Here is a 14,474-nt window from a genome sequence, read left to right as displayed (position 1 = left end):
ATTGCGAAAGAACAATAACAATATAAATAACTTGAATATTATTTTATAATGCTAATGAAGGAAAACAGAATATAGGGTAAATGATAACTTGAATATTATTTATATCGCTAAAGAACGATAACAATATAAAAAACGTGAATATTATTCATATCGGAATTTCAGATTTATTACAGATGTATTTAAGAAATTGTAGAAGAATAGTAATTAGTAACAGTGTCCTATTTATTCTTCTTGGATCCAAATTTGTAACTTTTAAAAGTGTGGTTACTATGTTGAAGTGTATGTGTTGCAACGGATGCTTGATGTCGTCGCAATGTCGTAATTATAGTTTGATTGTGTTTGTGTGACTATTGTGTATTAATTTATGATGTATGGTATGGAAAGCTGCATATTTGTGTTATAGAAGTGTTACGTATGTGTGTTGTTAATGTTTTTGTATGTTTCAAATTGATAACTGATATTTGTTTTGCAATCGCAATGCCTAATTTACGGATTGTTTATGTTTTGTTTACATCGCGTAAGCTAATTTAATTTTATTTTCCATTTCTCTTTATGCTTATCTGTTTTGTGTATAAAACTATAGCCCTAACATACATATGTAAAATAGGACTAACCCCCACTGGAGATACAATAATAATAATAATAATAATAATAATAATAATTATTATTATTATTATTATTATTATTATTATTATTATTATTATTATTATTATTATTATTATTATTCATATCGTTATAAAACGATAACAGAATACAAATGATGACTTGAATTTTATTCATATCCCTAAAGAACGATAACAAAATATAAATAACGTGATATCTATCAAGAACGATAACTGGATATAAATGATAATTTGAATATCATTTACATCGCTAAAGAACGATTAAAAAATAAAATGAAAACTTGAAGAAGGCGCGAACCCACAACCTTTGAATCATTAAACAAGCACTCTACCGCTGGTCTGCGAGGAGCAGATATGGAACACTTCCATTGTTCCGGAACTGCTTGTACAAGCACATGCATCGTGTAACATCACCGCGACCCGAAGTGGACTTTGAAAATATTCGCTTTTCACGAGTGCGGCCACTTTTTTTTTTTTTGACAGCTGTACATTCTTTTCATCATTCTCACAATTTTCATCACTCCGTTATTCCCTCCTTTTCAATATTTTCATCCTATTCATCACTTACATTATCTTAAATATTCCATTATTTTTTCAACTTCACCACTTTTATTTCATTTTCTTTACCATTCTCACAGTTTTCATTCTCTTCTTTGTTAACTCCGATTCAAATATTTCCATCCTTTTCATTATCTTGACATTTTCCATTCTTTCCTCATCCTATTCATTCTTCCTAATCCTTCTCTATCCTCTTCATATTTCTCTTCTCTCTTTTCTTCCTCTTTTTTATCGTCTTTCACATCTCTTATTCATTTCTATTCGTCTTTCACTTCTCTTTCTTCATTCACTTCTTTTCCGTTTTCCTTTTCATCCTCTCTATATTTATTTTTTACGATCATAGAAGTCAAATGCAATGTTATAGTGTCCAGGATACGTTTTATTTTACATTGGAAACTTTAAATACTTTTTTGGACGATCATGCTTTTTTCCCCTGCTTACCATTGTTGCTAACAGCCTTCGTAAGTTGCAATACCGTACGTTCTCTGGTTGCTAAGTAAACAAAAGAAATCACATTGCTTTTATAACTGCTTACCGCGCTGGTGTGCGGCAAATAGAAAAAAAATGGAGCATTTATTTATTAAAATAGAGATTTTCATATATATTTTTTCCCGTATTTTAGCGCAACTGATCCTCTATGCTTTTTCAACTAAATCCTCAACCAATTCCTTTTGCTATAATCATTAAATGATTACAAAACTTCCAATTAAACTCGTATATTGATCAGATTAATAGAAGTTTGATTACCAGAAAGAACAATCACTGTTTATACTGAAACAAAATAACCTACAAACTACCTTGGCAAAGACGTTCAAATTTTCTTACAGGAGAAACGTTTACGTATCAAACAGGTTTATTCAATATTCAAAATTGAAAACATATATTTATTTATTTAAATGACGATCGACCAAAAAATAAAGTGCGATAGACATGCTTTCAGTGAGTAACAGAATCGCGGAAATAGATAAAACTCGCCTTTGTCTCGTTTTTTCAAATTGTTTCCTCGAATTTTTTATAATGCACTTACCACACTTGTATCGCAATATATCTACTATTTCAAAACAATTGTTGAACAGTTTACAACTTTTTAAGAAAAATTTATAACGTCTTAAAAGTAAAAGGAAAAAAGACGTATTTTCATACTCTTTATCTTTCCAATTTCTTTTTCCTCCTCTTTATATGCTCCATCTCTTCTTCAACCTTCTTCATTTTTCCGATTTCTCTTCTTCCTTTTAATTTATTCCGTCTCTTTTCTCATCCCATCCATCTTTCTCACATGCCTTCCACAATCATCTTTCCGATCTCTCTTTTCATTCTATTCATCTTTTTCATCTTTCTTTTCATTCTATTAATCTTTTCCAACTCTCTTTTCACTCTATTCATCTTTTTCATCTCTCTTTTCATGCTATTCATCTTTTCCAACTCTCTTTTCATTCTAATCATCTTTTCCATCTCTCTTTTTATTCTATTCATCTTTTTCATCTCTCTTTTCATTCTATTCATCTTTTTCATCTCTCTTTTCATTCTATTCATCTTTTTCATCTCTCTTTTCGTTCTATTCATCTTTTCCATCTCTCTTTTCATTCTATTCATCTTTTTCATCTCTTTTTATTCCATTAATCTTTTCCATCTCTCTTTTCATTCTATGCATCTTTTTCATTTCTCTTTTCATTCTATTCATCTTTTTCATCTTTCTTTTCATTCTATACATCTTTTTCATCATCCTCTTCATCTTTTTCATCTCTCTTTTCATTCTATTCATCTTTTCCATCCCTCTTTTCATTCTATTCATCTTTTTCATCTCTCTTTTCGTTCTATTCATCTTTTTTATCTCCCTTTTCATTCTATTAATCTTTACCATCTCTCTTTTCATTCCATTCATCTTTTTCATCTCTTTTCATTCTATTCATCCTTTTCATCTCTCTTTTCACTTATTCGTCTTTTCCATCTCTCTTTTCACCCTTTTTATCGCTTTTCGTCCTATTTATCTTTTCCGTTTCTTTTTTATCCTCGTCATGGTTTTTGTCTATTTTATTCATCCTGTTCATCCTCCTCGCCCTTCTCATCTCATTCTTTTCAATCTCTTCATCCTTCCAGTCTCTGTTTTTATTTCCGTCACATTTTTGACCTCTATTTTCATCCCCTTTATATTTTCCTTCTCCTTTTCATTATCTTCATATTTAACATCTGCTTTCTATCTTTTTCATCCTTCTTACTTTTCTTATACTTTTATCCTCTTCATATTTACTTAATCTTACTCATTCTGTTGACCTTATTACCCTTTTCATCCCTCATTTCATCTTTCCCACCTATTTTCATACTCTCCTCTCCTTACTTTTTTTTACATTCTCTTCATCTTTCTCATTTTTGTTATAATTCTCTTCATGTTCTTCGTCTCTTTGAATTGATATATGATATGATATATATTTGATGCCAACATTTAAATCTAAGTTATGTAATATGGACCTCACAATTTGTATCCGGTGCCACAATTACATTCATTACATATATATCTTTTGTAGACGCTGTTATAATTTAACTTTCGACCCCATTTAAATGCATCAGTATCCCACCTTCAAAACCTAACAACTTAATTTTTATATCATTCAAAATTGACACTTTTACGACTCTGTTCTTGATTTTCAGTTCACTTATATCGAACACACACTGTTTCTAATAATATTTGTTACTAAAACATACTACACAATATGTTCGTTATTATGTCTGTTTCTTGTGTACATTCCCTTTCCAGATCTCACTAATTTTCTACATATTATACTTCGCTATCCTAGTTAGCCTCACCCGCCATACTGCTAATCTATTTTCATTGTCTCTATCGTTTTACTTACTTCCTATTACACTCCCCTAATTCAGTCAAAATTGACACTTTTACAACTCTGTTCTTCATTTTCAGTTCACTTAGACTATATCGAACACACACTATTTCTAATAATACTTGTTACTAAAACATATTACACCATTGTCCAATATGTTCGTTATTATATCTGTTCCATGTGTACGTTTCATTTTCAGATCTCACTAATTTTCTACATAATATTATACTTCGCTATCCTAGCTAGCCTCCTCCACCATACTCCTTACCTATTTTCAATACCTCTAACGTCTTACTTAACTTTCTATTACACTCATCTACGTCTCTTTGAATTAAATTTTTCGAATATAACAGACTGATGCATAAATTCTCATCGTTTTTCTATTCCAAAGCAATAAGGTCTTTGTAAGAAATTTGTTTGAAACTTGTCAATTTAATGCCAAGGTTTTGTGCAACTGAATACGGTACGTCTTGAGTTTTTCAATTTTTAATATTTAAATGATGGGTTAAAGAAATTGGCGTTTCAAGTTGTAAAAAACAAACATTTCCGACATATTCGTTTGTTGGAGATCAACCGAACAATAAGACATCAAAAACAGGTAGAACAATTTGTGCCATCGGGGAAAGTATGACGCGAAATGGTTTTCTCGTTTTATATGAAAATGGTTTTCTCAACGATCAGAAAGACCGATTTTGATGAACACAGTTTAAACGTATCAATTGATGATGGTGATGATGATTATTATTGTTATTATTATTATTATTATTATTATTATTATTATTATTATTATTATTATTATTACTATTATTATTGTTGTTGTTGTTTATCGAACTAGGTTTTACTTTTCGTAGCGTCCTGACATAAACATTTTGAACCCTGAAACTCCAGGATATACTAACCGATAACTTTCCTAACTTGTCTGAGAACGAAAATGCGCTGCCTGATGATGATTCACCTCTGCTGAAGAATGTAGACGTGACACCAGCTGTCGACTCGTTGGTTCTGGTCCTCCATGGGCTGTTGCGTAACTAATTCGTTCAATTTAATTTAGTGATAACAGATGCATAATGTTTTTATTAGCTAGTCAGGACAATCTTTAATTATCATTGATTTTTTTTAATTTTGGTCAATATTATGTAACACCTTCATCTCCTGTATATAATTTAAGATTTTATAAATAAAATTGCACATTTTTAAATTCAATTAATTCTTGAATGGTGTGAATATAATCGAAAGTACACGTTGCTTTATTGAATAGAGAACATTTTTGTCATAAAAATTGTACAACTTAAATTTTTACAGCATAAAAATAATCACTTGACAAGTGGGTATCAGAAACATTAATATACATTTTAGAAAAGCAAACACGCTTATTCCTTCATTACGAAGTCTTGTAACTAACGTTGTTTCCAGACTGCATCACTTGAAATATTACCTGTTCTGTTGCAAAAAGGAGTTTCTTTCATACATTACAAGAAATAGACAGTTTAAGAATATTCAGCGCTACATTTCTGTCTGCATCGAGCCTGTTAATCACCTTCTAACTACTGCAATAATTACGAAAGATAAATGTTGTGCAGCTAATCCTATGATTCCAGACGGAGACCTTGACAGAGGTCGCGAAATCTGTTGGTAAGAAAAATATTACATGCTTTTGCACAGTATAATTTCACATGAAGTGCATAAATTGTTGACTAGAGGAAAAAACTGAAAGTTCGCTACTAAACAAAGGCAGCTGCAGTGTGATATATCCTGCCATTTGAAGGATGAAAATCGCGGGCGGCATTTTCTGTATAACAAACAGCATTTGTAACTCGCTACAGGTATACAAATCACGGTATAAATTTAAATTTTATTTGCTGTTGTCTACGTATAGTAAAAATTCACTGCTTCTAAAAGAAACTTGCATCGGAGCTACCGAGTAGAGAACAGTAACATTACTACACTGAAATATGCATTGTAAATCCGACAAAACGAGCTGGTTCTCGAGAAAATGCCATTCCCGATCGTCATCCCTTCGTCTGTCATTCAACGGCCGCCACACAAAACTTCTTCGCTTTATAAAAGAAGAAAGGAGACGCCCAAACTATTTTTCTTTTTCAATTCCACTTTTTATTTTTATTTAAATTGGTTTGGAACACGCCGGCTTCATGCATCGGTTGTGTCGGCGCGGCAAAGACGGGACAGAAGAAACTGTTTAGTCTTGACTGGTGACTGACACATGACATCCGACCACGGGACGTGCATGCATATCGACCTGTTTGCTGGTGAAACATCTAGCCCCACTCTCACATTACTTACAAGTCCCGCAGACAATTCAGCCGTCTAATTTTACATCAAATATTAAGCGAGCAGGTCAAGTTATGCAAAACCGTCCCTTTCTGTTCACATCTGAGAAATATAAATGCATACCCACCACGTACTTCTGTCATTAGTGCGATTAATTTCCAATTTCTTCATCTGTCACGTAGATTCTGTTAATTTTAAGCATGGAAGTTATTCCATCTTTTATATGGTCTTCCGAGACTTTATCCTCTTTTTGTTAAACAAATTGTCTCTGACAATCTTGGTAATTCTATTTTTTTTTTGCCCACACCTGTGGAGTAACGGTTAGCATGCCTAGCCGCGAAACCAGGTGGCCCGGGTTCGATTCCCGGTCGGGGCTAGTTACCTGGTTGAGGTTTTTTCCGAGGTTTTCCCTCAACCCAATATGAGCAAATGCTGGGTAACTTTCGGTGTTGGACCCCGGACTCATTTCACCGGCATTACCACCTTCATCTCATTCAGACGCTAAATAACCTGAGCTGTTGATAAAGCGTCGTAAAATAACTTACTAAAATAAAAAAAATATATATTTTTTGCATTATATTTGTCTATGGAAGTTGAATAAATATATTATTACAATATGATTTTGAAACTGCTTAGTACAGAAATGGACTATTAAAGACGCTCCATAAGACATTCTAAATTGGGGAAAAAAATTGGAAATGCTGTAATAAGAATAAAAATAAAAGTTTAAAATTCAATTTTAGGTTTTGTGAAATAAAAGCAGTATGGGCATGTTCAATGAATGTCAGATCAGCTGCTACCGAGAAATGTTCTAGACTGGATACCACCTGGAAAGAGAGGTCGTCCCAGAAGCATTTAGATGGATGATATTAGAAGATGGATAAGAGAAAAAAGTTTGGAAGAATGATCAGGAGAAGCAGAATAGAATGTAGAAAGAAAATAAAAGTGGAATAAACTTTGGGCACGGGAAGATGTATTTAGCTGGCCTTCTATGCCCAAGGTTGCGGGTTCGATCCCGGGCCAGGTCGATGGCATTTAAGTGTGCTTAAATGCGACAGGCTCATGTCGGTAGATTTACTGGCATGTAAAAGAACTCCTGCGGGACAAAATTCCGGCACATCCGGCGACGCTGATATAACCTCTGCAGTTGCGAGCGTCATTAAATAAAACATAACATTTAGAAGACATATTTATATTATATACCTGTTCATGAATATAATATTCGTCTGTTTCATTCTATCCTAGACGGTTCCGTGTAGCTCTACGTTGCAAATAAGATTAACCTCCTGAGATGTTTTTGTTCCATGTTTAAGGTTCAGTATAATTGCACACTTAAAAAAGTCACTGAAATAAAAAATGCGAAAAAAAAAATTCTGATGCAAGTATATTATACTATACTTCGGGTCTCTGCACATACATCTTATATCATATTTTTTACCCTTAAAATATAACTTTACTTCAAAAATATGTCCTATGGTGCGTTGTCGTTGAGTTGCTGCTCGCTATTTTCATTTACAAACAGATGAAATATGCATTGCAATGATTGAATCGATCTTCTTGTGCTTTCTGTAAGATCCAAGAGATATCAGGAGCTTGACAAGCATAGAAAAGAAGTGATCGATAACGATTCCACATAGTGGCAAATTTGAAACTAAATACATGTATAAAGTACAGTATACTATACTATACTTCAGGACTCTCAGAAAGATAAGAGAATAGAGTCTTAAAAGAGTGTAGCCATATTAGGTATTATTAGATATATGTATTTGTCTCGTTAACTATACAAACATAGGCCTATAGATTGAGAAGTCAAAGTTACTTAAGGGTAGAATAATAATATTTAAACTTAATATTATTGAACTCGTATACACTGTAGAGTGGTTTCTTCACTGTCCTTTTGAAGGTAAAATATGATTTATTTCATATATACATAGGTAAAGCATTATAAATTTAATAAGATATGCATATAAAACTGTTAATTGTAGTAGCACACTTGTGCTTGCTTAAATATAGCCTATATATTAAGTCTGGAACCGGTTGGATAATCATTAATGAATGAAGAGTGGGAAGATTATGTTCGTTACACTTATCTTAAAGAAGAGAATTGAGAATAAACATGAGTAAAGTGTAGTTTATATTGAGTTCTAGAAGACACACCACATATTGCACACTTAAACAATGCTTGATCAGTGGTTAAAAATTATTTCAAACATTATGGTTATACAAATTACTGATGAATGCCACACACACTGCTGCTTGATTTGGTGACTTACGCGACTGGATCTATGGACATAAGAGTACGAATAATACGAGCCTTAAGTCTTGGTTTTTCTGAACCGACGCATGCGACGTGCGAGGTGCGAGGCCTACCTCGCACAAATCCGGACTACATGAGAGATAGTGAATGGTTTCTATAACTGCGAGTTGCGCAGACCTCGCACCTCGCAGCCATAGAAACCACTCACTATCTCTCGTGTAGTCCGGATTTGTGCGAGATAGGCCTCGCACCTCGCACGTCGCATGCGTCGGTTCAGAAAAAAGAAGACTTGGCATTATTATCCTTTCTTGTGATTTTAACTTACTCCAATCGTGTTCTCTTAGATTTCTCAGTAGAATAACAACTAATTAATTTACAATCTGTTTAGTAGGTTTCTGCTTTTGATTTTATAGCGTGGGTTAAATCTGGTCCCATGACTGACTTACAGATTGTTACTTACCTTTCTTTTTTACGTATTTGCTTCGTCAGATTGTGACTTTAAAATAGATTAATATTTCAGCAGTATTATGGAATTTATGTTTTTTTTTTCTTGTTTTCCTTTCTGTTTTTAGTTATTTCTCATTAACATTAATTTATCTATCATACAATGTCGAGGGCATCATACCAGAAGGACGTCTAGAAATTTTCGTTATTGATATATTCTAATGGAATCTATTTATGTTTGAAACGATCCTTTGAAAATTACAATGGACATGACAAAGAATCAGAGACTGTATCTTGTTATGTAGACAAGGATTAGAAAAACCATTCCACATTTAAATGGTCCTAATGTAAAGTTACAGTTTCGTTGATATGCCCTTCTGACATGGTCCCTCGATATGTCCCATTACACAGTGCAATATTATATGCTTTGGTTATCCTAGTGCGAATTTATAAACCTTTTTCTTAATTATCTAGAATGCATTAATTCACATTTAAATAATTCGGACAAGTTTATAGTTTATGGAGAAAAATAATATTTATATAGTCAAGCAAATTAAGCATGAATATATCCCATATTACAATAAAAGACTAGCATTATTTGATATCACTAACACATACACTAACACACCTACTCGTATTACGGAAACACTATATACACTGGAACAAAAATATTAAAGAAAACAATGGAATGAAATTTCGGGAAGGGGGCGCTATGACCCAAAAGTGCGACCATTTACGATCTGTCGCCTTAACTCTCAACCTAGACGCATTCCCAAACCCACACTGGCTGACTACACTAAGGTTCACTGCGTACCCAGATTTCGAGCAGGCATCCCCTTCGTTCCTAGGTCAGCCCCATCCGTGCGTCGCCAGCCGGCGATCAGGGAATGCTATGAAATGATGACGAAATGGAGAAATGTTGACGGAATGATGTTGATAACTAATATGGTTAAACGGAAGAGACCCGAGAAAAACCCCAACTGCGACTTGGTTCGCCACAATAATTGAAAACCTCCCTCGAATAAGGTTGTAACCAACAAATTTATAATGCACGTTTTAGGAGAAAAGAAAATTATTTCAAGAGCATACTTCGTTAGGCCTATATTTACTAGTAGAACCATTTAATTAGTCAAGGATGCAAGTTTATTCAGCTATTGGATGCAATAATTTATTGTTATAAACGAATTCTTCAAAATTATTTTTTCCACCGAAATCACATATTTAATTAATTTGATGTTACACTCTTTTTCGAGGAATATATTTAATTGTCACTATGGACTTTTCAATGAAAAATCCCAGACCTGACCGAGGCTCGAACCCGGACCGTCTGCATGACAGGCTGGAGGTCTCATTCAGCCACCGCACGGGTACAATATATCTTTATTTCCCCTTAATTATATATAGGTAAGACTCATTACTTGTTCTTTCATGTGAAATAAAATATAAGACCCTTTGTGTATGGATAGATCACGTTAACTTACTTGGAATTTAAACAGGATGGAAGGTGTCCAGTGACAGTAACGTCACATAACAAACCTTTAAGATAAAAGGGACAGAATGTTTATTTGCCATTTTACGTTATTGTTTTTTTTATTTAGTGAGAAATCAACTTTGTTCTTAGAAGGAATTGCAACATCGCAGTAAATTCAGTAGCATTTTCCAGTAAGAACATTCCTCCTCCGCAGCACTGAGTATAAAATATGTAAACCCATACTACGGTTTCAATAATTTCATCTTATTATCCGACCATTCTTTTTGTGGAACGGCAGTTGCTTGTACTAATACACAGCTCGCCGCTGTTACGTCACCTGTGCAGTAAGACCGCTCTCTTATTCTAGCCATAGACTATGTCTTCCTCTTTCTCCCAGAATAACAACATAATATCGCAGCACCATTGTTCATATTTTACTTACAAAATGGTCACCAAGTATTGTTATTATTAATTATTTTCACAAAACTGTAAGCTTGAAAGAAAAGAATAATCGAAAATAAGTCACATTCTTGGAGTTACCTACATTTAGAAAAGTTATGTTGTCAGCCAATGTTGTGTGAATGATAAGAGCAATTCATAAAACTGTTGTTTTCAATAATACATTCCAGTCTGATGCTCCAGAATAGTAGAGAAATATCTTAGGTGATGGTTGGTGTTAATGTAACCTGTCCGTTCCGCATGTGTTCTACTTATATTTTGAAATTCAGCTTTTTTCTTTATTATAATGTTTATATTAGCTCAGGTAGCTGCATGACATGTATACTTTGGTAAGCCCTAAAGTGATTGTCACATGTTATGCCTTATATTAGTCTGTAATCTAGTCGATTTGTATTGAAAAAGCGTCATATGTTTTTTCATAACAACTTATAAATCCTGGACATGTTGTAGGCGTATCGGTGTTCAGTTACTGCTCTATCTCCTTGCATTTCGCATAATACAGTATGTTAATGAAGCAATTTGCATACATACATTGTTATGTACTTGCCAGATATTTATGAGTGCCAAAGTAGGGCATCCTTGGAATTCTTGGCATAATCTACATCGGTTGTCTGATTATTTATTGAGAATATAGTATATTCCCTTTATTACAAGTTTTGTGTTATGTACTGCAATACTTAAGTTTTCCGCCTCACGTCTTAAATTTGTTGATTATTACTACTACTATTATTGTCATAATTATTATATTACTATATTATTTATTTATTTATTTATTTATTTATTTATTTATTTATTCATTTGTTTATTCGTTTGTTTGTTCGTTCGTTCGTTCGTTCGTTATTTCGTTCGTGTGTTCGTTCGTTTCTTCGTTCGTTAGTTTATTCGTTTGTTCTTTCGTTCGTATGTTCGTTTGTTTGTTCGTTCGTTTGTTCGTTCGTTCGTTATTTCGTTCGTGTGTTCGTTCGTTTCTTCGTTCGTTAGTTTATTCGTTTGTTCTTTCGTTCGTATATTCGTTTGTTTGTTCGTACGTTTGTTCGTTCGTTCGTTATTTCGTTCGTGTGTTCGTTCGTTTCTTCGTTCGTTAGTTTATTCGTTTGTTCTTTCGTTCGTATGTTCGTTTGTTTGTTCGTTCGTTTTGTTCGTTCGTTCGTTCATTTATTTGTTCGTTTGTTTGTTCGTTTGTTTTCGTTTGTTTTTGTTTATGTGTTTGTTTTTTGTTTGTTTGTTTCTTTGTTGGGAATATTCGTCACTACAGAGATTCTTCTTCTTCCAGAACAAGATGACATTACAACCACGCTTCACTTTTTCCTTCAATTTCTTAATTACCTCCAACGATCTCTGTACTGAAACGAATGGTGAACGGGAGAAAAGATCACGCAGAAGAAGATATCAGATAATAGACGATATTAAGATGAGATCGTATGCGGTGACTAAGAGGAAGGTAGAATATAGGAAAGATTAGAGACCGCTGGGTTTGCAGTGAAAGATCTACCATTGGGCAGAAAACTATGAATGAATAAAAGTAAAAATTTTTACAGTTTACACATAATGGCACCATCATGACCAAAGTACCGAAATCAAATCTATCGCACTTTTGTCAGGTCTACAAATTTGAATAAGATTAATAAATAAGAATTGACTTTGTAAGTTTTCTATTGCGCTAATTGGCTCAGTTCGACGTAATTTGTTTCAGATGATCCAGAACTCTACTTTCGCGAATTCGCCGTTGGAACTAACTGGTAAGTTCTCAAAAGTTAATTATTTTTAATTGTATTACTTATATTTGACGGCATACATACTTTCTGAAAATGCTTTCCAGCTTTGCTAACCATTTTATTGTTACAAGTTTCTCAGCTGCCGTGGAGAAATGTTATGTGAGTAGTTCGATTTCTAAGAAATGTCTAATTGCTTCTATGACAGTAAAACTTTTACTTTTCCAGAATAATTAATGAAAGGGGAGTAATAATGTGGACAGTGTAGTTATATACTATTAACATTTTTATTTGGAAAAAACAGTGGTATTCTACATACATCTTCAAAGGAGGCGATAGAAAACACTGCGTAACTATCGCGTATTAAAATATTTCCAATCCACACCAGTTTTCTTTAGGATCCCCATCAGTTTATTGCAATCCACTCTGTCAAAAGCCTTTTCTACATCCGCAAATACTACATACACTTCTTTATTCTTCTCTAGGTTTCTTTCGCCTATTGTCCGTAGCAATTCAATTGCATCTCTCGTACCTTTTCCCTTCCTGAAGCCAAATTGCTCTTCTTCCAACAGTTCTTACATCTTAGAATTTAACGATATCCATTAAAATTCAAAGTTATCGCATTTCAGGGAAAACAACCAATCAGGTCCAAACAATAATTAATAAAGAATCTACAGAGCAGATTAGTCCTTTTAATTATTTGAGCTAAGATGTATCTTACATTAAAGGTGAATGTTTAAAAATTAAATTACACATTTACAACACATGCGAGGAATTATATACATGACTCTGAAGAACAAAACAAGGAAGGACACAAAACTGAAATCCTAACAAATTCAGTGTATTTATAGTTGCTTTTGAATTTCATCGTTCTCATTGTCATCAAGAATACTGTTTTTCATGAAAATCATATTATCCATTCTTGTAAGAATTGGTAACAGGGGATCCTCTCATGTTGATGGACCAATTTTATAACTAGAACTAGAAGAAGAAGAAGAAGAGCAAGAGCAACTATAAAGAGGACAAGAACAAGTAGAAGAAGAGCAGGAACAAGCAGAAGAAGAAGAAGAAGAAGAGCAGGAACACCTAGAAGAAGAATAAGAAGAAGAGCAGGAACAACTAGAAGAATAGAGAGAGCAGGAACAACTAGAAGAATAAGAAGAGCAGGAACAACTAGAAGAAGAATAAGAAGAAGAGCAGGAACAACTAGAAGAATAGGGAGAGCAGGAACAACTAGAAGAAGAATAAGAAGAAGAGCAGGAACAACCAGAAGAAGAAGAGCAGGAACAACTAGAAGAATAAGAATAGCAGGAACAACCAGAAGAAGAAGAGCAGGAACAACTAGAAGAATAAGAATAGCAGGAACAACCAGAAGAAGAAGAGCAGGAACACCTAGAAGAAGAAGAAGAGCAGGAACACCTAGAAGAAGAAGAAGAGCAGGAACACCTAGAAGAAGAATAAGAAGAGCAGGAGCAACTAGAAGAATAAGAAGAGAAGGAACAACTAGAAGAATAAGAAGAGCAGGAACACCTAGAAGAAGAATAAGAAGAAGATCAGGAACAACTAGAAGAATAAGAAGAGCAGGAACAACTAGAAGAAGAATAGGAAGAAGAGCAGGAACAACTAGAAGAATAAGAAGAGCAGGAACAACTAGAAGAAGAATAGGAAGAAGAGCAGGAACAACTAGAAGAAGAATAAGAGCAGGAACAACTAGAAGAAGAATAGGAAGGAGAGCAGGAACAACTAGAAGAAGAATAAGAAGAGCAGAAACAACTAGAAGAATAAGAAGAGCAGGAACAACTAGAAGAATAAGAAGAGCAGGAACAA

General features: G+C 33.7%; 1 protein-coding gene across 1 annotated transcript in view; it reads left to right on the top strand.

Annotated features, from left to right (window-relative positions):
- LOC138703217 (POU domain protein 2-like) overlaps positions 1-14,474 on the top strand; it is a 2,136,291-nt gene that overhangs the window by 871,067 nt on the left and 1,250,750 nt on the right. The window contains exon 7 of the mRNA XM_069830922.1: positions 12,629-12,674. The gene's annotated coding sequence lies outside the window, so the exon portion shown is untranslated. The remainder of the gene's footprint in view (positions 1-12,628; positions 12,675-14,474) is intronic.

This window comes from Periplaneta americana, chromosome 7 (assembly GCF_040183065.1).
Source record: "Periplaneta americana isolate PAMFEO1 chromosome 7, P.americana_PAMFEO1_priV1, whole genome shotgun sequence".
Lineage (NCBI taxonomy): Eukaryota > Metazoa > Arthropoda > Insecta > Blattodea > Blattidae > Periplaneta > Periplaneta americana.
Note: the sequence above shows the minus strand (reverse complement) of the source record. Positions and strands in the feature narration are given on the sequence as shown.